This window comes from Dryobates pubescens, chromosome 33 (genome assembly GCF_014839835.1).
Source record: "Dryobates pubescens isolate bDryPub1 chromosome 33, bDryPub1.pri, whole genome shotgun sequence".
NCBI classification, from domain to species: Eukaryota; Metazoa; Chordata; class Aves; order Piciformes; family Picidae; genus Dryobates; species Dryobates pubescens.
The window spans coordinates 4544206-4567192 of record NC_071644.1 but is presented as its reverse complement, the minus strand read 5'-3'; the positions used below and the strand labels follow the sequence as shown (position 1 = coordinate 4567192).

General features: G+C 49.1%; 1 protein-coding gene across 4 annotated transcripts in view; it reads left to right on the top strand.

Annotated features, from left to right (window-relative positions):
- DISP3 (dispatched RND transporter family member 3) overlaps positions 1-22987 on the top strand; it is a 97635-nt gene that overhangs the window by 55300 nt on the left and 19348 nt on the right. For 2 of the 4 annotated variants that reach the window (XM_054175964.1, XM_054175961.1), the window contains exon 1: positions 4840-5133. The exons of 1 other annotated variant lie outside the window; for it this stretch is intronic. The gene's annotated coding sequence lies outside the window, so the exon portion shown is untranslated. Of the gene's footprint in view, positions 1-4839; positions 5134-18932; positions 19231-22987 lie in introns of those variants that run through there. One more of the 4 variants, XM_054175962.1, reaches the window with a different exon arrangement.

Here is a 22987-nt window from a genome sequence, read left to right as displayed (position 1 = left end):
GCACAGCTAGCTGGGGACAAGCCTCAGGGCTTCTTGAGTCCCCAGCCTGCATCCATTGTGCCTTTACTGGCAGGAAGCAGCTCTGCAAATCCCACGTTCATTACAATACAATCAAGCTTTGCTCTATGGGTCCCTTTTTTTTTGCCCAATGTCTCTCCAAAACCCCAGACTGATTTGCATTTTAAAACCACCAGTTCCAGCTCAGGAAAATGTTATTCAGTAGTTCCCAGAGCTCAGGAGTAAAGATTCTCTCAGTTGCTCTCTCCCACTTCTTTTTGCCTATAATATATTTTTTCCAAATTGCACAATACCGATTGCTAATGTTTATGTTATGAATATTCATGAAACCCCCAGGCTTCCAGACTGGGGTGGAAAGGGAAGCACAGGAGGCATGGCAGCCCTGACAGTCCCATGCTCCACGCACTCCAGGGCAGAGACGTCAGGGTGAGGAGGCTGCTTTGGGTAGATGGGAGCTGTGGGATGCTAATGCAGTCTGGGAGCCTTTGGGGAATGCTGGTGCAACTCCATTAAACAGTGCAGTGAAGGCCTCTGAACAAACAACTCCCATAAAGCCATTAGCTTTCCTTAATTGCAAGGAAAAAGCCCCCCACACAGCAGGGGTTTAGAACATACTCTGTTTCCCTTCACAGCTGTTTCTTTGGCTTGGGCAATCTGCAGGTGGGTTTTGCTTTCCCAGACAGCTTCAGGACACAAGAAACTCTTCCTGCCCTCAAAATGTGGGATTGTATCTGGCAGCAGTGGCATCTTAGGTCTCCACCTGCAAATCTATGCTGTGGCTTGAATGTAAAAAAGCCTTCTCCTCCTGTGCTGTCCTCTGCTGTCCCGTGCCCTGTGCTGTCTTGTGCTGTGTTCTCTGCTGTCCTGCGCTGTGTCCTCTGCTGTCCTGCGCTCTGTCCTGTATCCTGTGTCCTGTGCTGTGTTGTCCGGTGTCCTGTGTCATCCTGTGCTGTGTCCTGTGTCATTTGCACAGGCAGATGCAGCTGGCCACAGCTCCAGCACAGAGCTGCTGCACACCAGGGCTGGGTCACGCTCGCCTTGCACTGCTGTGGCTGAAGGCTTGCAGGCTCACTGCTGTTCAGATGGTGCCATCTGGCTCTCATGAAATATATGAGGAATGTTATCCAATAAAAGAAGGGGCTGGCTGGCTGCATGCCTTCACCTCTGTGCTCTTTGGGGAAGTGATTGTTTCTGCGTCTGGGAAATGTTTAACATAATTTTTGAGTACCAGTGTTGCCTGAATAAGAAGTAATAGGCTGGCAGTCTGAGTTCTGGCCGGAGACAGTGGTAACTAGGAGCTGTTTCACTTGATCAGGTCAGGGCTGAGGTTTACAAATACAGTTCACACAGAAACAGCACGTGATGCAGCTTTGTTAGTTCTGTGGACAAATAGGAAACATCCCTTTCCTTGATGCTGTGTGAAGCAGGATGTTTGGGATAGGAAAAATGAGGTGAAAAGGTCTGACTTCTTGGAAAGGAAGAGGCTGGAAAACAAAGAGCACAACTTTGAAAAGGCTGAGGAATGTTTCTAATCACTGTTTTGTTCCCCACTCCCCATTCTTTTCCTCTGAAAATATGGTTTAGCTGTAGGTTAACATCCTTTTAGGGGTTTCTCCAGGAGCTGAGGGGCTTTTGATGTACCTGCAGATTGTCCTGGGACACTTAGCTGGCAGTAGATGAAACAGACCCTCTCTGGCTTTGGGGCCTTTTCTTTCTGGGGCATTCTTTTATTTCAATTTTTTAAGCTTATTCAAACAGTCTTGCTTTGAGTCCTGGCTAACAGCACATGTTTGGAGAAAGCTAGCTGTTCAAATAGGAAAGGTCTGAACTACCAGGGCCTGATTCTGTTTGCAGCTGTGTCACCACAAATTCCACTCACTCCAAAGCCCTAATTCTACAATGACATTTGTGTGGCCAAGATCAGGCCAACAGACACAAGCCCACTTGTTTTTTATGCATCTACAGTCTTGCACTCATGGCCACCTTTGGAGCCAGCCCCTCCTCTAACATCCAGGCACACATAACAGCATCCTGTACACTCCCAGGACACACTGGCAGCTCTGCATGCACTCATGGCTCACTCCCAGATGTACACATTTCACCTTTCCCAGCCTGGCTCCCAAGCCACCAGTGGTGTTTAATAGAAGCTCAGTGCTCAGTTGTTGCCCAGCCCTCTCTGCTGTAATGCTGGAACAAACTCGAAAGCCTTTCAGGCAATCAGGCAGTAATAGACCTTGTGGAAGCTGAAAGCCCCTCAGATAAAATCTACAAGGCCTAAGAGAGCCTGCCTGGCATTATTTAATGCCTTCGTAATGAGCACCTGAGCAGGAAAGATTGCCTGGGTAGTTTTATTCTGCATAGATGAGCAGTTGGAATTTCAAAGAGGGGCCATAAACAGAAGCAAGAAGAATGCCTGGTGTGGGTGTGGAAGGCAGTGCTGCTGAGGCTCTGAGAAGGTTAGAGAATATGAATAAAGAGGAAGATGTTTCCCTTCAGCTTCCCAGCTCCAGAAGCATCCTTTAGGTGCAGCAGCAAGCCTTCTGCTGCCTGCTTATGCCTGTGTGCCTGTGGCCAGGCAGCTTGCTAAGGAAGACTGCAGTACAGGGCTGATGTCTCTTGGTGTCACACGTGTGTTTGGGCACCTGCCTGGTTAATGAGGACAGCAGCAGCATGCAGCACCCCAGTCGGTTTGTCTGTGCCCTGGGGGTTAATAAAACCCACAAATAATGCTAAATCTTTGTAGGCACATGTGCATTGTTAGTGGAGTCTCTAATGAAGCTCTGGGACCTTTGTGCATGTGTATGTGCGAGTACCATGGGTGAGTGTTCCACGACAGAGCTTTTTGAGTGCTGTGCAGACCCCTCTGTGTTCATGGGGTGGTATTTAGCAGATGAATGGCAGTCTGTGTGTCTCTGTAGTGGCAGGGAAAAGCACGTTCATCACATATATAATTAGGCAGTAACATTGCAAGAGAAACCTCTAGTTTGGCTAAGGGCTAGTGCAGCTCTGTGCTGCGTGAGCTGAAGGAAGGTGTCGTGTGTGTTTATGCTGTCAGAAAGCCATGGACAAGTTTTAGAAGCTAAAGCTGTCAAGTTGATGCACTTCTGTGTGCAGAGAGGAGATGGGAATGGTTCTTCCATCAGCAGGTGTGTCAGCATCACTCACCATCTGCTTGCCCACCCCTGCCTAGCAGGACTTGATGCACTGCACTCCTGTGTGAGGAGGGGAGCAGGGGGCTGAATGGGCTGGCCCGGGTGAGGCTGGCAGTGCCCGGGGGGGTGTCAGAAATGCCGACAAAGAGAATCCTGCCATTGCCTGAGTGCTTGGACTTACTGATAACTCCCTGCAGCTCGCTGGGCTCTGCTGTGTGATTGATGAAGCACAGCCCTCCCATTAACGTGGGCGCTGCACACATCACCAGCAAAGTTAGAAAAAGCCATTCTCACCTTTACCGTTTACTTGCAGTTTTCAACAAAATAGCCAACCCCTCACCATCACCTTCTCTGTAGAAATCTCCATCACTGGCATTACTGCACAGCACCGGTGCAATGCAGTTTTACTTGAGGAGGCTCATTAAATCTGCATTCCTTGGAGCCCCACAAGGAAGATGATGGTGTGATTTTGTCTGCCTGGCTTCCTGTTCACTTTGGGTGATGCATCAGAAAGAGCCAATGGCTCTGACACAGCTCCCTGCCTGGAGACAGGCGCAGGTGATGGGCCTGTGCTGCTCTCTAGTTGTTATTGACTTGACAAATCCATCCAAAACCTGAGGTGAGGGATCTGTTTCCTAAGTATCATCAATGCTCAAATAGGCAAGAAGAGTGAACAAAAGATGTTAGGTCACCTCTGTAATGCAGCCTGATTGAAAACCATTCCATCAGGTTCAGCAATTTACAGATATAATCCTGCTTTTGCAGGAGTAACAAACACATCACCCCAGTAACCAGCTCAAGAATGAGGGGATGTGTTCTCTTCCTGCTTCCAAAACCAGAGGAGTCACAGAAGAGTGTGCAGTAAATAAACACAAGACTGATGTATCCAACAGTCATTAGAGACCTTCTGTCCTCACTGCACAAAGTCGCTGACCTCTGGGTGGTCTTTATCATAACCAGGACTCTTCCAACTCCTGAAAGCCAAGGCAAGGGGCAATAGGCATGTTAGATGATGAGAATGCCTTGTTCCTAAGGGGTAAGCAGAAATACAACAGAGATTTTTCTCTACCACCCTAGTTAACAAGCCTTGCCACCTCCCATTTGATGACTCCTACCCAATTCAGGGGTTGCTGCTGCAGCCCTCTGCCACTCAATGCACATAGATGGCTCCTGTCTGCGCGTTCAGCATTGGCAGTACCAGCAGGTAGCCTGGAGTCCTTTCCCGAGCCCCGGCCCTTATCGGGACGCACCATGGCACTGGCGAGATGTTGCAAAAGTTTCGGGTAGTTTCTGTTCCAAGATCCGCCCGGTACCGGGATGCTGGCAGTGCTTGCAGAGCCGCACTCACACCCCCGCAGCCCGTTAAAGCGGGCATTGCACTGTGAACCAGTCCCTGGCTTGTTCACATCCCGGGCTGGACCCCAGCACCCCCAGCCCCGCAGCCTCTGCCCTTCCCTGCCCTCCCCGCCGAAAAACTGCCCGGGCAGGGCTCACCCGGGGGCCGTGCCCAGGCGTCCCACGCTCCGCACGCCGGGCGGAGGCGGCCGCCCTTCCGCTCGGGGCCGGGCCCCGCGGCGGGGCTGGCTCAGCGGGGCCGGCGCGGCGAGGGTGCCGCACTAGGGGCAGGGTTTATAGAGCGTCCGCAGCGCTGCCCGCAGCCCGGCGGGACGGTAGCGGGCAGCGGCCGGAGCTCCGCTCCTGCAGCGCAGCGGCGGGGGCTGGCGCCTGCCCGCCCTGTCCTCCGCCCCCGGGGGCCGGCGGGCCGTGCTGAGCAGGCGGCCGCGGCGCACGGCGGAGCGACATTAAAAGGCAGCGGCGGTGGCGGAGGCTGGCAGCCGGGTGAGGGCTGCGGGGAGCGGGAGCTGTGCTCGGTGGTGCTGGGCTGGCACCCGGCACCGCGCTACCCGGCTGTGCTCCGGCGGCGATACGACCCCCCGGCTGCTGCTGCCCGGCCCGGGCGGAGGTGAGTGCTGCGCTCCGCGGTGCAACCCGGCAAGGGGCATGAGGGGGGCGGCGGGCACGGCTGCCTCCCGTTGAACCCTCTCCTAGAGCCCGCCGATCGGCTCTGCCTGCGAAGGTCGCCCCGGGTCCCGGTGTGGCAGGCGATGGGAAGAGGAGAGCAGTTTCCCCTCGCTCCTCTTCCCCCTCGCTCGCCATCCCTATCCCCTCGCTCGCCATCCCTATCCCCTCGCTCCCCTTGCCGTTACTTACCATCCACATCTCCTCATTCTCCATCCCTATCCCCTCGCTCTCTATCCCCATCCCCTTGTTCCCCATCCCCTTACTCTCCATCCTCCTGCTGCCTTTCCCCATCCCTTTGCTCCATATCCCTTTGCTTCCCATCCCCTGTCTCTTCATTCCCCGTCCCCGCGCTCTTCGTCCTCCCCCTCCTCAGTTTACTTTTTTTGTTGCTGTTGTTTTTTTCTTGAAGCCCTCCACCCCCGCACCCTTATTTATAACCTTTTTTTTCCCCTTTGCTGCGGATACACCAGAGAAGTCCCTGGGCTGTGTGTTTAGCCAACTCTCCCTGGAAGCTCTGGAGGGTTCATGAATATGCACAGCCAGAGCCGTTCCCGGGAAGCTGCCTCTATGATGAGCTGATTGAGCTGCTCCTGTAGCAGGGCTGCTCTCCTGGGGGAAAAGTTGGGTGCCAGAACTGAGCAGCTTTGTGTTCCTGGCTTCATGGAGGGTTTCCCGTTTCCCCTAGGAAAGGCGAGCCCTCCTTCATGCTCAGGGCAGAGTCCTCATCATGGACAGCAGCTAGTGTCAGGTGTTTGTGTAGGGGTAAAGAGAATCATGTACCTGGCACATGTAAGGTAACCTTTCTGGTTTATACTGGCTTGTGTAGAAATGGACTTTTCCTGCCCAAGCGCCCTGGGTCACTTAGTAAGGGCGTTACACTGCTTAGCAACATCACAAGTGCAGCCCAGTCCTGGTGGTCTCCCAAGCCATTCATGTCCTGCAGAAATGAACTCTTCCTTGTTCCTCCCTATTTGGTGATGTGACAACCAAACCAAAAGGGTGGGATTGGTTGCCACTGCCCAAGTATTTAAAAGCACTAGAGAGGAATGGGAGCTGCTGGGAGCCGAGTATAACTGAATACCTTTAGGGCAGGTGGAGTAAGATGAAAGTGGCAAGTCCCACAGGCATGCAGGACTTGACATCTGCCTTGCCCTCTTCCTCTTGCCCTTTTGTGGTGTGCACAGGCACAGCAGCCTGCTGGTTAGCATCTTCAGCTTGTGCAATGTTAAGGTAGCATTTTGACAGCTGTGCAGAATCTGTCAGGGTTTACTGTAACATGCAAAGAAGTTCCTTTAAAACAAGGCTGATGCATGCGCTCTTCTGCAGCTGCAAGACATGAGTCAAGTGAGATGAGGACTTGTGTGTTGGAAGAAAAGTGCTTTTACAATTCAGATTGACAGAATAAACACACTTTTTGCTCATAGAGCCACACACTTAGACACATAACATCAGCTATCCAACGAGCTCTTTGTTTTTCCCATGAAAATTTGGGTGAACTTTTGAAACTACCTTTCTATTCTCACCAGTAAAACTTTGCTTGGGGACAATATTCTTTCCCTCTTCCTCCCCAACAACCTTGTGAAGTGTTGATAAAGATATTATCCACAGCATCAGCTTCCTCTGATTGCTCTTTTAGGCTGTGTGTCTAGATGGAAACCTAGCAACACAATAAGGTTGTATTGAAGGGAGATGTTTCAATAGCTACAAGGCTTTTATCATAGTGGATGCATCTTCAGAGGTTATCCTCATCAAGCCAGTCTCTTTACCCCTTTGGAGCCTTATAGTTTGATTCCCTAAGCCTGGAATAAAACAGACCTGAGCTAGTGAAAAAGACAACAAAGACAGAATGGAAGTACTTAATATGATAAAAGACCCATTCCTTCTTTCTTCCTGCTCCCCTCATGAATACCTGCTGTATTCCCACAAGGAAAATACTCCACTACAGAAGGAGAATGCTCATCTAATAGAAAAATGATTGAAGGGAATCCAGCCATCAGTGTTTGTGACTGTTTGACCTAGACACACATGGGGAAAGGCTAAGGGACAAATGGCCCACAGCAATATGTGACAGCATAATGTGTGAGAACAAGGCTGGTGTTTGGGAAGTAGCATCAGCCTTGTTCCAATCTCCCACCGTGGTGAAGGTTGTGATTCAGTTTCTGCAGTGTGCAAGGCCAAATCCAGCCTCAGAAGTCACTGACACTCCATCTAGATTTACCTCCCTGGCTATATTCTGGCGTTCTTAGCTCTGTTGACAAATACCTTTGTTGACATGCTGTCTCTTTACAGCAGTGGAGCAAGGCACTTACAGGGAGTCAGGGTGACAGTATCTGACTGGCACTGTGTAATTTGGGGACACAGAAAGGAGGGATTTCACACTGGTGGAACCTGTTAGTTTTCAGGTGTTTGGGAAGAATGCCTTTGCTAGGTACTAGAAATTCTCTCAGTACCTACTACATCCTTGGCCATGCCTCCCCTGAGCTTCTGCTTTTTCAGCATCAATGAATTAAACATCACAAATGCCTTTGTCAGGCCAACAGAAGAAGCGGTTAAGTTACAGGAGACCTTCCACCGCTTCTGTATCTGTCATGTCTGAAGTGCCAGAATGTTTTTACCAAGCTGTGTTGAGGGGGGTGGCTGTGGTGTGCGTGTATGTAACTGCACAGCACGAGGGTGATGTGCTTTGGCGTGGCACAGGGGGAGGGTGTGATTATGGTGTTAGCTTTTTTCATCCAGAAAAAACACAACACATCTGAAATCCTCTTGTGATCTCAGTGCTCTGAGAAAAGTGCTGCTTATACTAAGATTTGCCTTTTGGGTACAAGTACTTAATAAGTAAGCTTGACTGGAACTGGAGAGGGATAGGAGTTCATACCCTGACGGCATATGGAGAATCTGGATAAGCTGTGATTTTTATTTCTGAAGTTTGAGCAGGTCCTTCTGTGAGTCCCAGGGTCTCTGGGTGATGCTGCTGTGGTCTCTGTGCATGCCAACATGCAGCAAATCCCGGCAAGACTCTCTTTAGCACAAAGCATTTAGCATACAGTTGGTTTAATCCTCTAATCTTATCAAGCACTGACATAGATGAGAATTGAGCAGATTAATTCATTCTAAAAAATCAAAGCCTGTTACATTTCTCAATGTAGTGCAAAAGATTTCACCTTTCACTTATTTTTTAATTCATTGTTTGTTTAAAAGTATCTGACTGTAGATTTGGGCTCAGTAATGAAAGGTGCTCAATAATCAGCTCTCTGGGATGTGAGTTTATCTGCTGTTTAAGTAGCCTCAGGGGATTTCAGGATCAGAGCTAGGAAAGTGATCTGGGAGGCTTGGTTGTTGGAAGTCGCAAGGCTGGCATAGGAGGGAGTTGCTGCTAAGTGTGGATACTTGGTTATCTCTTTGGTGACACAGTCCTGCATGCTTTCTGTTCATTTTGTGCCAGTCCAGAGGAGCAGAACTTTGTGATGAAGTTGAACAATGACATATTAGTTTCAAGCACTCCCTTATGTCTCCCCTGTGATACCACAGACCAGGCTATCTCTTTGATTGATTCTCACACAAATTACTGGGGTTCGTTCATCATAATGCAGGGTGAATTTTCTCTGAATTCAGGCCGTTTCTGAGGGCTGGATCCTGCCTTCTGTCCTCTTGCAGAGAAGCTGCTTATGTCGTGAACATCTCTGCTGTGACTGTTTAAAGAGTAAGGTGCTGTGATGCCTGTGACTCAGACTAATGCAACTCAATTTAAAGGACAGATCAAGCGCAGGGTTACTATGGATTGCAGTGTCTGGCCTTTAATGAATAATTCAGGACCATGGAGGAGACAGTTTAAGAGTTAAATGCTTAATCCAGCTCTAGGTGAATTCAGCAAGAGACTTTCTGTTGACCTCAGTCCAGAATATGTTTCAGTGTGGGTTTAGCTGCAAGTTTGTAAATTGTCCCATTGATGGCAGTGTGCTTCAGGCTTGAGCTGCAACTGTCTGAATTAGCACCCAGAGGAATATTATTTATGACCCTCTCGCCTATCATACTGTCATTAACTGTCCTCTGCAGCACTGTGAGTTTTCTGAGGTCTCAGCACTGCTAGTGAGTCATGCTTTTGTAGGACTGAAACCCAGAAAAGATTGATAACTGGATTGTCACACTACTGTGGGAAAAAATACAGACACAAAAAAAATTGGCAAAACAAGCTTCCGAGGTTTAATTTTGGCTGCTTAGAGCTGGGAGTGCTGCCCTCCTTTTGCAAGAATGAAGCACTTGTATGTCAGATGGATTTCACCAGACCTGAACCCTTAGAACTTCACAGCTCAGGAGTCTACTTTTTCCTATTCCTGCCAGGGACTGAGTGTGATCCCTTCAGGGGGGCGAACTGAACCCCAGGCACTGGAACTGCTCCTTGGAGACCCACTGTGCTGGGCAGAGCAGAGCAGCTGTCTTCTGCTGATGGAAGCAGAGGGTGGTCTGCAACCACAGCTCTTGTTTTATGCTGTGTGTCTGCAATAGCTGTGGGAATCCTGTTCTTCCAGCTGCCCCAGAGAGATTTCCTCTCCCATAAAGGTGCATCTCAGCGCTAGCCATAGCAGTGCTGTGGTTTTGGCTGGAGCAGCAGCACTGAGTTGGAGGAGCAGAGCATCTCCTCTTTCTTGTAACTTGGGAAGTGTAAAACTTCCAGGGAAAGCTGTGCCCTTGCTTTCAGCCTGCAGATCCTGGCAGTGCAGCAGTCTTTGCTTGCCCATTGCAGAGCAGGGTACACAGAGACAGGCTGCCTCCTGCACTGAAATCAGGGCTTTACCTGACCCTTTTCTCCTTTTTTTTTAAGAGTTATCTCTGCTTGCTTGGGGAAGGAGGCTGGGATAGTTTCCCTGCCATCTGCCTTAAGGCAGCAGGCTTGAAAGCTGGCACAGTTAATTCCTGATCTTTGCCAAGCTCTGTTAATAGAGAACAGCTCCTCCTGAATGGAAGACAGTTCATGTTACATAAATAGTGGAGAAGAGAGAGAGGCCAATGTGTTTGCAGGGAGTGAAAGACATACTGGCAGTCGTCTGGTTCTTAAACTGCTGCTGGCCTTGACTCTGCTTCTTTATGGGGGACAGTCAGAGCTGAGAATCATTTTTCTGCCTGGACTTCAGGGTGTGAGTGCTGTTGCTTCATGGGGGGTGGTGAAGTTACTTTGGATTTGTTGCTGGGAATGTGAACTCAGGATCTACCTGTTAAGATGACTTCGTATGTGCTTGTATGGGCCTCAGGGCAGCCTGCCTGATGCTGCCACAGATTTTCTTCTCGTGCTGCTTTTGCGTAGCCAAAGTTTCTTTGACTTGAACACAGAATAAGGTTCTGGGAGATCTCTATCTCACTTGGCTGGCTGAGTTTGAGCTAGAAAGTCAGAGAGTCTGTTTCTTGAGCTATATGTGGTGATACCTATTTAATAAATAAAACCAATGCCCTACATTAAATTGGCACTTTCATCTCCAGCATCATTTGGCTCACTACATTGTTTCTTTCACAGTCTATCTACAAAATGTATTACAGGATCCCAGTTTCCCCTGCCTTCCTATGTTCTTAAAGGATCTGTGTTTGCAGACAGATCACCAGCAGAGAAGGAAATTCCTGTGTTAGCATCACAGGCCTCTTCTGGCTATGAACATCTCTTCATGTTATGATATTGAGCGTGGGAGGAGCTGGGGCATCTGATGATCAACGCAGAGGATTGGGAAGAGTTGGGTCCATCTTTAGGATGTCTCATGTTTTAGGGACCCAGCTTGTTAATTGGAGTTGTACTTACTCCCCAGAATGGCAACTAAAACTTAACATTAGTTGTAACTTGCCTTGTTCAGCTTCTGTTAAAATCAGCAAAACCAGTGGCTGAATTGCAGCAGAGCAGGAGCTCAACTGTGGAGTCTTGCTTAATTCATTTGTAAACTTGCATATAATCTGACCTGCTTCCCTAGAGGAGTGAGGGAATTGGATCTGATAGGTGTTTGCAAAGGGTTTATACAGTCTCTGATAGAAGCTGATATGATGCATAAATGCAAAATGCTCTTTGCTCCTGGAGGGATGTGCTGTATGTTGACTTGTTTCTTGGCTCGGCTGCACACCCAAAAGCTGACAGTGAATTGCTTTTGAGAGCTGTATTAAGGTCTGTGGAGACAATCTGGAAAAAAACCAAAACAACACCTAATCCTTTCTGCTGCTCAGGCTACTGCTGAACATGCAGCATACTTGATTCTCTGAATCAAATAATTTGTCTTTTTGTTCCTCCTTTTAACAAGGCAAATGAATTCCTGAAGAAGATGAAGCTGCAAACTGAGATTTGCACTAGAGCCCAACAGGGCATTTGCAATGTCTGAGAAAAGCCCAATGCAACCCAGTCCCCTGCTTGTAAAGCAAATCCTTTGTCTCTGTATTTCCTCTGCCACCTCTTTCCTGTCACCTCCCACCTAGCACACCCTTGGGCTAACAACTCATGTGCCAAGTTTAATCTCCAAGCCAATTTTTATAGCTGAGCTAAAATGGAAAGGTGGACAGGCCCTCAAGAGCATGAAAGCAACTCAATAAACCAGTAAGCTGCATTTAAACTGGGGGCTGTGAGTCTGGGCAATGTAGACAACAGCTTGTTTTGAAAGCTAAATCTGTTTTGCTGGAAAGCTTGAGCTAGTCCTTGAATGATGCAGAAAGCTGCTTCTTCTGGTGCTTCCTGCCAACAGCCACAATTCCCAAACTCCAGGCCCAGGCATTGCAAGCTGTGGTTCTTCAGGACCCACGGAGCACTTGTCAGTGCCTTGGACTCAGCCGGGTGTCAAATCCATGGACATGTTTTTAAATGAAGTGTCTCAGACTGCTGTATGTGCTTTGAGCCATGTGTTTTCCACATCCAAACTGAATTTTACTTCCAAGACCACTCCTTCTCTTTCTCCCATTCCTGAGTCTTGCATCTCAGCACGTCACATAGAGCTCTCTGAGCCAGGCAGCAAGTGAGCAACTGAGCTGTGGTCTGTGGTGTTCTTTGGTCCATTTCACTTGTGTCACAGATGTCAATATACTTGTGCACAGAGCATGGCAGAAATGCTGCAGTGTTGTAAGAAGCTGAAAAACGCCAGCCTATGACAACTGGAAACAAGATATATCAGCAGGTAAATGTTTCATCCCCTGTGGCACTGCTTAAGCTGAAGAAAAGAAGCTTCATTCCTGTAAATCTGCTACATGGAATCAATTCTTTGGTGGAAGCTGCAGAGTTCATAGTGTAGGTTTCTCTGTAAATGGTACAGGAAAGCCTTGGACTTTATCTGGATTCCCACAACGGAAAGCTGCACTGGAAGAGGCAGAGGCAGATTAAGTTAAGGCTGTGGTGACATTTCTTTTACAGACTTCTTGCTGTTTCTTGTATTTCTGATGTGTTGTGGGGGAGATCACTCCTTCTGGATCTGAATCTTGGCAACTAAACTCATTCCTGCATCTCCACCACCTGCCTACATCCCAATCTACTCAGTTATGTTCCTGTTTGCATTTCTGTTTCTCTGGATTATTTGGGGGATGCCTACTAGTGAGTTTGGTCCCTGACTCAGCCAAGTGGGTCTGGTTTCCAAAGAGCCAGGCACAGTTCCACTTCAGCGTCGGTCAGTGGCGTGAATCCCTTTGAAAATCATTTCACAGATGTCTGTGCAAGAATAGCTTGTGTTTGCTTGTGGAGGTGGATCTCAGGAGGCTTTGGGACAAGGCACGTTGTGAAAGGGTGGGAAATGGGGTCTCAGGCTCCAGAATATGAGAACAGTTCAGAAGCATAACGTGGTTTGCCCCAGGAAGAATAAATAGCAGAGCCACAAATGTTTGCTTCAGGTTTGTGGTTTAACTGCAGGTCTCAGTGCTGCAGTTAGCACCCGGAGCATCTCAGCCTGGCTGAGAGATGAGGGATGCAGTGAGGAACTGGGAACAATTGTCTGAAATGCTGGGATCCTTTCCCAGATGGCAGGCCCTTGCTATCCCTTGGGTTGGGTGATTGCCATTCATGAGCCTCTGAGCTTGTGCAGCTCTCAGTTAATCTCCGAATCTTTGGTGGTAGAAGGGGAATAGGGACAAGGAGGTATCTGCCCCTTTCTGAACTGCTCCTGTGCTGGGCTTAGGTTACACTCCTCCAGGTCTGTGTTGGGAGGGAGGAGAAGAGGGGACAGAGAAGGGACACTGCTGCTGTCTCAGCTCAGTCCTGGTGGCCTAAACCTGTATCCTGCAGACATGGCTTCACTGGCAGCTTCTGGGAGCTGCCACTAGTAACATTTCCCTCCCTTGCACAGGCACTAACAAGAACCAGCTCTTCCTGTCTCTTGTCTGTATTAGGAGGCATCCTGGACTCTCCCTGAGATTAATGTGTCATTAAAGCCTGTTTGCTTATTCCAAGCCCCTGCCCCCTCTTCTGCTAACTGTCTGCAGGACTGTGCTCATTGAGCTGCAGTAACATTTAATGTGAAGTTTCTGCATGGTTGGTGCAGCTGGCAGAAAGCTTTAAGTCCTTGTACTGGCAGGGGATCTGCCAATGTGCTGTTCAGGCACTGAGGCATCTTGTCTGCACACCCTCCCCTTTCCCTCGGGAAGTTTTCCTTCTGTTCTGAGAATCTCATGTTCACCCAGGTCCTGCTCTGGAGCAGTTAGCTGTGGCACTAGAGGCTCTCCAGCCTCTGGGTTTTACATCTCCGCTTCTAGATTTCTCACTGATCCTGGGAAGATGAAAAAGCAGTGCTAATTAATGGAATTCCAGAAGCACCAGGTTTCCATGGGAGGACAGCAGCTAGCTGCATATGTTTCAGAGAGAGAAGTGTGGGAGGTAAGAAGACATACCTGCTCAGATCCCACTTCACAGGCTGTGAGAGCCAGCTAGCCACAAGCTGCTTTGTGAGTCCGTCTCGACCCAGTGGTACGTTTTCCATGAGGGAGAGCAGAGCATGGCTTGCTGCAGTTATTCCTGCTCAGCTGTGGTGTCTGTCAGGATGAATTCTCCCCAAAGTTCAGATCCTCACATGCTCAGAAATAAGAGGCTGTGTCTATATCGCAGATGAGCTCAGTGCGTGGAGCTGGAATGGTGCACAGACAGCTTTGGGTATGTCTTCTGCTCATTTATAAGAGCCCTACTGCATCAACCATTCCTCTTTTATGCTGGTATGTGGAGAGCCCTGCTGAAGAACTGAGTGGGACTGAAATGTCCCCCCCACAGATTCTAGTCCTTACAGCCTCCCTGTTGTGAGTCTGGCATTTTCTGATGTCAGTAAATTACAGCAGCAAAAAGGCAAGACCTTCAGATCCATCAGAGTGAGGCTGGGTATCATCTGGAATGAGGCATTCTGACTCGTACAACTCTGACAGATGTGCAGATGACACTTTCTACCTGGAGCTCCTTTTCTTGGAAGGCCAGAGGCAGAGCTGGCTGAATCCCCTTCACTTCAGGTGAAGGGGAATACTTGCAAAAATGTTAACTTTAATGGTACTTTTTATGTTGGAGTGGCAAGAGATGAACCAGCTGCCTGTGCTGTCCTTGGCAAGTAGGACTGCAGCACAGCTTGGCATTTGTGTCTTACCTTTCATATTACTGCCCACAGAGCCACAACCACCCAAGTCCCCTCAGTACAAACTGCTGCTTAGGGTGAGGAAGAGACTCACATGCATGGTGAGGAAGAAATGACCCTCCTCCTCCTCAGTAATGAACTGGCAGCTTATGGGGAGACTCTGGAGAGGGGCCTTTAGGAGAGGGTGTTTTGATTAGTCCCAGAAGCACAGGGTGCACACAAGCAGGCCATTGCTGGGCAGCTGCAGATGGAGGAGGATGCACAGCCAGCCCTTGTCTTCCTACTTCCTCCTGCTGCAAGGAGCAGGTGTGGGGAGTTGGGTCAGAGCAGGAGTCATGCAGCTGAGCATAGAGTGGTATCCGTGCCCATGGTGATTTTAACTGAGAAGCCTGAGTATGGGATGGAATTTTAAATGACTGCTGGGCACTGCCAGCAGGACTTGGCTTTCCTTTTCAGGGTGACAGTGGTGTGGGAAGCTTGAGTTTATCTATAAAAGAACAGTACACAATCTTCAGGGAGGGCAGCTTATTCCAGGAGCTTGGAAACTGGTGAATCCCCTCTGTGGCCTGAGATTCCTTCCTGGAGTGAGTGACAGCGATTGGGATAATAGTACAAGGCCCTGGTTTGTGGCAGCCATCTGTGTTTAATGATCTGTAAAGGCTTTGCCAGGAACACAGGTGCTCAGGGGGAGATGCCAGAGTGTGGAAATCCACACACCTTTAACGCCAGAGTGTGGAAATCCACACACTTTTAACAAGCTTATTATCTTGGGGCCCTGGGAGGTGGGATCCAGGGTGCTTTTGAAGTCTGTGTTAAAGAACCCAAAGGCACACAGCTGAGCCAGGAGCCAGCCCTTTACTTAGCAACAGCAAGAGGCTGAGGCTCAGACAAAATCTAAGTCATTTTTGTAGTGGTTAGCTAAGTCATTTCTGAAGCATATCAGAGTCTCAGCTTGCTTGGCATCCCTGTGCCTCTAAGTGCCACATGCCTGAGTGACAGCAGGGCCTTATCGTTAACACAGGCAAGGAACTCAAGTGGCAAATATGGCAGAAGGCTGTAAGGCATGTTTCATGAGATAATAACCAAGAAGTTGTCTTCTAACGCTTATAATCATTAGCTATGATAACCAGGAGCAAATTATTTTATCAGGAAATAAATTTGCTTTGCAGTGACATGCAAGTCAGTGAAGTTCCTTGTCTAGGTTTACCCCTGCAGCAGTCTGGAACATACACGGTTTGATGCCAACAAATCCTGGTGACCTTTCTCTTTCAAAAGTGCTTTGAAGCAAGTATTTTGGGAACATTTATTGTGTTCTTGTGGAATTCTTTTAAATATATCAGGATACAGATTCTTCCTGGGGTCACTTAGGAAGTAACACCATGGGACAGACCTCATGGCTGGTATCCACTGGAGCCATGGTGGGGCTGCCTCAATTTCCATACAATGGTCTGCCTTGATCCAAGGCTGTGGGATCACTCTTCTTCTTAGTTAAGGAAGCATTCAGGAAAATGGTGGTGTTATAACAGGCAACTCTGGTGGCTGAGCTAGTTCTTATTTGCAGCACCTTACTCCTAGCAAAGCGCAGCAGAGCTGCTTTTTGCTCAACTTCTTGCCTTTGCTGTACATCCTTGTGGGGCAGAGCTGCAAGGTTACCTGGATCTTCTCTCCACTTTCTTCTTGTCTGTTCTGTGTGCATGTGGTGGCTTCTCACACAGCAAAGCAAGCATCTTTTAAACCAGTCTTCTCTCCATTTTCCCCACATACTGAGCTTGTAGTCCCTTTCCTTGTCCACATGGCCACGTTGGAGGCAAAGAGAGTCGAGGGAACTGCTGGTCCTTTTACTCTCTGGCGCTGTTAAGCCCTTCTGAGGCGATCCAGGTACTGGCATGCACGTCACTAGTTAGCATAGATGGTAAAAAAAGAGGGTGTATCATCTTTGGAAGAAAGGTGAGGCAACCCATGGAATGTTTAAAGAGGTTGCTAGGGCATGTAGGAGGAAAATTAGGGAGGCAAAAGCATATTTGGAACTTAAACTGGCCTCTGATGTGAAGGACAACAAAAAGTCCTTCTATAAATATATTAATAGCAAGAGGAAGGGCAGGGACAACCTCCACTCCTTGGTTGACATAGAAGGAAATGTTGTAACACAGGATGAGGAAAAGGCAGAGGTACTTAACACCTTCTTTACCTCAGTTTTTACTACCTGGAAAGAACGTCTACCAGACAGCTGGCCTGCAGAACTGGCAGAGGGAGCCAGGGAGCTGCATGGTTTCCCTTTGTTCCATGAGCAAGTGATAGGAGCTCTCCTCAGCAGCTTGGACCCCCACAAGTCCATGGGACCAGATGGGATCCATCCTAGGGTGCTGAGAGAGCTGGCAGATGAGCTGGCCAAACCACTCTCCATTATTTTTCATCAGTCCTGGCTCACTGGAGAGATCCCAGCTGACTGGAAGCTGGCCAACGTGGTACCCATCCACAAGAAGGGCCGGTTGGATGAGCCAGGGAATTACAGGCCTGTCAGCCTGACCTCAGTACCAGGAAAGATTATGGAGCAGGTCATCCTGAGTGCAATCACACAACACTTAGAGGATGGCCAAGGGATCAGGCCCAGCCAGCATGGGTTTAGGAAGGGCAGGTCCTGCCTGACCAACCTGATCTCCTTCTATGATCAGGTGACCCGCCTGGTGGATGTGGGGAGGCCTGTGGATGTAGTCTACCTGGACCTCAGCAAGGCCTTTGACACCGTTCCCCATAGCAAGCTCCTGGCCAAGCTGTCAGCCCATGGCTTGGATGGGAGCACACTGAGATGGGTTAGGAACTGGCTGGAGGGCCGAGCCCAGAGAGTGGTAGTGAATGGTGCCACATCCAGCTGGCAGCCAGTCACCAGTGGTGTGCCCCAGGGATCAGTGCTGGGCCCCATGCTCTTTAACATCTTTATTGATGATCTGGACGAGGGCATCGAGTCCATCATCAGTAAATTTGCTGACGACACCAAGCTGGGCGCAGGAGTTGATCTGCTGGAGGGTAGAGAGGCTCTGCAGAGGGACCTCGACAGGCTGGGCAGATGGGCAGAGTCCAACGGCATGAGATTTAACACATCCAAGTGCCGGGTTCTGCACATTGGCCACAGCAACCCCATGCAGAGCTACAGGCTGGGGTCAGAGTGGCTGGAGAGCAGTCAGGCTGAGAGGGACCTGGGGGTGCTGGTCGACGGTAGACTGAACATGAGCCTGCAGTGTGCCCAGGCAGCTAAGAGGGCCAATGGCATCCTGGCCTGCATCAGGAACAGTGTGGCCAGCAGGAGCAGGGAGGTCATTCTGCCCCTGTACACTGCACTGGTTAGGCCGCACCTCGAGTACTGTGTCCAGTTCTGGGCCCCTCAGTTTAGGAAGGATGTTGACTTGCTGGAACGAGTCCAGAGAAGAGCAACAAAGTTGGTGAGGGGTTTGGAACATAAGCCCTACGAGGAGAGGCTGAGGGAGCTGGGGTTGCTTAGCCTGGAGAAGAGGAGACTCAGGGGTGACCTTATTACTCTCTACAACTACCTGAAGGGAGGTTGTCGACAGACAGATGTTGGTCTCTTCTCCCAGGCAAGCAGTACCAGAACAAGAGGACACAGTCTCAGGCTGCGCCAGGGGAGGTTCAGGCTGGATGTTAGAAAAAAGTTCTATACAGAAAGAGTGATTGCCCATTGGAATGGGCTGCCTGGGGAGGTGGTGGAGTCGCCATCACTGGAGGTTTTTAGGAGAAGACTTGACAGGGTGCTTGGTGCTGTGGGTTAGTTGCTTGGGCGGTGTTGGATTGGATGGGTTGGACGCGATGATCTTGAAGGTCTCTTCCAACCTGGTTTATTCTATGTATTCTATGTATTCTATGTGTGAAATTGTCTCTGGGTGCGGAGGCCGGATGTCTCTTGGCAGCGGAGAGGTCAGGTTGCACAAGGATAGTTACGTTTGATGTTCCAGTTCGCAGAACAAAGCAGCGCTTGCGGTTTGTTGCACACAGCCCCGTCTGTGCTGTTCCCTGCACTCTAAGAAATGAGGTGAGTTGTGTGCCAAACTAGGCACCCAGAATAGGTGTCTGTTTTTCCCTTCTCAGCTCACACATCTGTCAGATAGGGACTACACCACCTCCTCCTTCTCTGAGATACTGGAGAAGATTCAGTTCAGTCCTGTTTGTTCAGCCCTCAGACTCTGTCGTGACAGGCAGTGTTGAAAAGCTCATGAGGAAATTAATAATTCTGCCTCTGAGCCAGGCTTGAGCAGCGTGCAGGAAATGAGGCATGAGAGCAGGGGCTGAACAATGAGGAGAGAACAAGGTAGCAAATAGCTGCTGGGTTGGGGAGCATCATCCGTCGCAGGCACCGGTGGAGGCCAAAGTCCCTGCCTTTGGACACTGGGCTTGGAAGGAAAAGTGCACTGCAAAGCATTTACAGAAGAGGGGCAAATTAAGAATGCTGTGCCAGCCCTGAATTTGGCATTTCCTGACTGGTGAGTGCTTGACTTTGCAGCTAATCTTTCCACACTGTTTTTGGCATATAATTATGAGGTGATCTAATCAGTGCTTGTCAGACATGTGGAACAGCAGGCAGGTGCAGGCAGGAGAACCCCCATGTCATAGGCTGAGTGCTCCAACCACTCTATGTCCATTCTGAAAGCAGGTCAATAGATCATAGAATGATTTAGATTAGAAAAGACCTTTCAGATCATTGAGTCTGGCTGATTCCTTCCATTTCCAGCTGCTCTTATCTTGGGCAGAGCATAAAAGTGCCTATAAGGGGAGGAGAGTCAGCAGTGAAAGAGGAGAGCATGCATTTACTTTATACATAAAGCTTGGGACATCAGAGAACCCTTCATCCTGTAAACAGCCCTAGCTATTGTCTTGCCTCTTGTAGGCAAGGGGGACTGCAGATGACAGAGCTTTGCATATGTATACACACACACATGCATGGTTTTTAACCATGAACTTTTTTCCCACCAAATATATGTACAGTATTGCACTGCAGTTCCATCAGCACTGTGCTGGTGGAGCATTTTGATGTTATCCTGATCTGAAGAGTGTCTGGGGTCTGCCAAGGTTTTTGTACATCTCACCAAAGCATTTAAAGCAAGGGGGAAGGAAAATGCAAAGGGCCCAGAAAAAAAAATCCCAAGAAACCCCAACAGTTTAAAGCCTTGTTGCTGCATTGTGCTATGCAATTGGAAAAGTAGTCATTATTGATTTATAATGGTGGAGCCAGTCCAGCCAGCAGTTTGAACCAGTGCCTTTAAGCAGCCTCTGCATCTCTGTGTTTGCATTCCACTGAAACAGGTTCTGGGTTGTGTCCTCAGGCACAGGTTCTGCTCTGTAGCTGAATTAAGGCCCTGCTTTCAGAAGTATTTCAGGAGATTCAGGCACAGGTGCTCAGTCTGAGGTGCCCTGTGCATGCTTTTCCAGGAGTGTAACACCTCTGCAAGTCAGACCTCCAATTAGGGGCCCAGAAATTCTGTTTTGTTCCTTCTTACTGTTTCTTGTTTCCCATTGATGAGAGCTGGTCTACACCAGCAAAGGGCAACACTCAACCTTCTCCATGCACAGGGTTACAGCTCTGTTGATAAAGGGACAGCTGAGAAAGCCCTTCCTGCTTGTTCCTTCTAGACTAGCCTCAGTGATTCAAGTGCAGAGCCAAACTCTGGTCGTGAGTCTCAGTGCCACTGTGGAGCCCTGCTTTGCAGCGGGTATCCATTAATGATGCCCTCCAGTTGTTTTATGCAGCCAGAGCTGAGTAGAGCATTCTGCAGCATAACAGGGCCTGGGAGGCACCGTGTCCATCCCTGCTATCAACTGTGCATCATTACAGAGGTGGCTTTTTGCAGGAGCTGGATCATTTTGCAAGCACAAAAGCCATTTCTCTGCTTCTTAGAATTTTATATAGCTAGCAAAGGGGCCTAAAGCTGTCTTTGGTAGGCACTCCAAGAATTTTCAGGAATGCTGATAGGGCCACAACACTGCTAGCTCTGCTCTGAAAGCTTTGCCCATGGGAAAAAAAAATGTGAAGTTTAATTATTTTGTTGATAGGAATCTCCCATTTTACAGAAACTGTCTTTCCCTCCCCTTCTAGCCTTGTGCTTTCTTTCCTTTTCTCCTTCTAGCTTGCTGATGTACAAGGCTTTCTCTTTTCTATAAGGAGGAACAACTGGGTAATTGAAATGGAACACTAGTGATGATTTTTTAATCTGAAAGTCAGCATTAATTAGTCAGGTCGAGTGTAATTAGCTTCCTCATCTGTCACTGCCTCTCCCCAACTTGTCAATGACTTTCCTCTATCCTAGATTTCACTGAAAAAGAACTTTTGTCACCTGGGAACTGCATGGATGTTTTTCCTGGCTGGGGTGCAAGTGAGTGACAATCCCTGCAAGGCTGTTGGGATCTGAGCTGGATCCCACCTGCTGCAGGCAAGAGCAAAATTCTTTACTTTGCCCAGTTTTCTTTACCTTTCCCTGACCTGATGAAAGCTATGCTTGCAGCAGCACCCTAAATCTGAGCCAGGAACCTTCTTTACAGGAGGTTCTGCCACTCTGTGGAGTCCTGACTGCTTTTGAACCAGCAGGGAAGTCTGTTTGCTTTGGAAGGGGCAGAGCGAAGCCCAAGAACTCTGAATGCCTATCCCAAGGGGCTGGATCAGTGCCTCTTCTCTAAAGAAATGTATCTGGGGCTCCTAGGGCATCTCTTATCCTCTGTTCCTTCCATTCTGGAGCAGAAGTGAGGCAGAGCTTTGAGGGCTGCAGGATTAGGTCCACTGTGCCTATCCTAGAATTGAAAAAGTAACTGGGCCATGCTTCAGGGCTGGGAGTCCCTGGGTAGTACTGGAAGTGGTGGAGGGAAAACAGGCCAGTGCCCAAGTAGAATTCAAGCAGAAAAAATGAATTTCACTCCCTTCTGGCTGATTTCAGGGTTTATCTCCCCTGCCGACTCAGTTTGCTGTGGTTTGGGGTTGGATAAGCTTTCATCCTGACCCAGGCAGGATCTGACGAAGGCAGTAAAGCCAGACGAGTCCCAGGGGCAATGCTAAGTGAGCTGTGTCTGGCTTTGCAGCCAAATCATGTGGTAAACTCTCTTTTGAAGGGAGTTCAGAGCCGCGGTGGAACTAGGGCAGGATGCAGGCACGTGCTTACCCCACATGCAGAGGGAGGCTGTCACTACTGGGGACAGCACAGCCTCCCTCCCTGCCCTTGCTTCTGCCTGGACCAAATCTTGATCCTTCCCTGACTCACTTCTCACATGAGTACAGATAATCTTGGGTCTTTTCCAGGATTTGCTGTGCTGGGGTCTGTACCAGCAGCAGAATTTGTACCAGTCCTAGGCTAGAGAGCAGAATGCCTTGGCGTGAATACATTGTGGGTGCCCGTCTGCTGCAAGCTGGATTTTGCAGTCACCATGGGAGTGGATGGAAGAGCCAGAGGGAGATGCCTGAGGTCTGATCCCTTCCTTGAGTTGAGGATTTAGCTCTTGGTTTAAAAAGCAGATATGATTCTTCCTTTGCTGGCTTATTACTATCTCAGTCTCTCTCGTTTCCCTTTCTTATCACGTGCAGGCTCTTCTGTTTCAGGATTAGAATCTTCTCCCTCCTTCTTCTCAGTAGCTCAATAAATGGGAAATTATTATGGCTCTTTACCTCTCTTTCTAAAGAGAAAATAGGTATGCTTCAGCAGGTCTTGCAGTAGCTCCATCCTGTTGAAGGAGAGCCCAGGCCAATGGGAGACAGGGCAGCTGGATGGAGTGGAGATGTCTGTGTGTACACATCAACTGCACATGGCTAATGTGAGCTGAAAGGCTTGGAGGCAGAAAGGTGATGGTGCTTGTCAGCCCAGTGATGGATGTGAGTTAGACTGGCCAAGGGCTGGCATGTACTGGGGATGACTGTCTGCAGATGTGAGTAGTGTAGGGGGAGCTGGGACTGGCACCGTGCTGGGTTTTGGGGGGAACTGGTGTGGTCACGGAGAATGCCACTGCCTTGGAATTCTGGATGCTCTGTGGGGAGAGTTTGGGCATGCAGAGTGTGGGAGGGAAGGCAGGACTGCAGTAAGGAACAGCTGGGGAAGGATTTGTATGCAGATTGAAGGACCTGGGAAAGCCTCCTGCCTGGCATGACAAAGTAAAGCTCTCTAAGCAGCAACAGAAGATCACATGGGTATGCATGGCCATGACGCTGAGGCAGAGGAGCACCTGCAGACCTGCAGTGTTGTTTGTATGCTCTTGGCTTTGCCC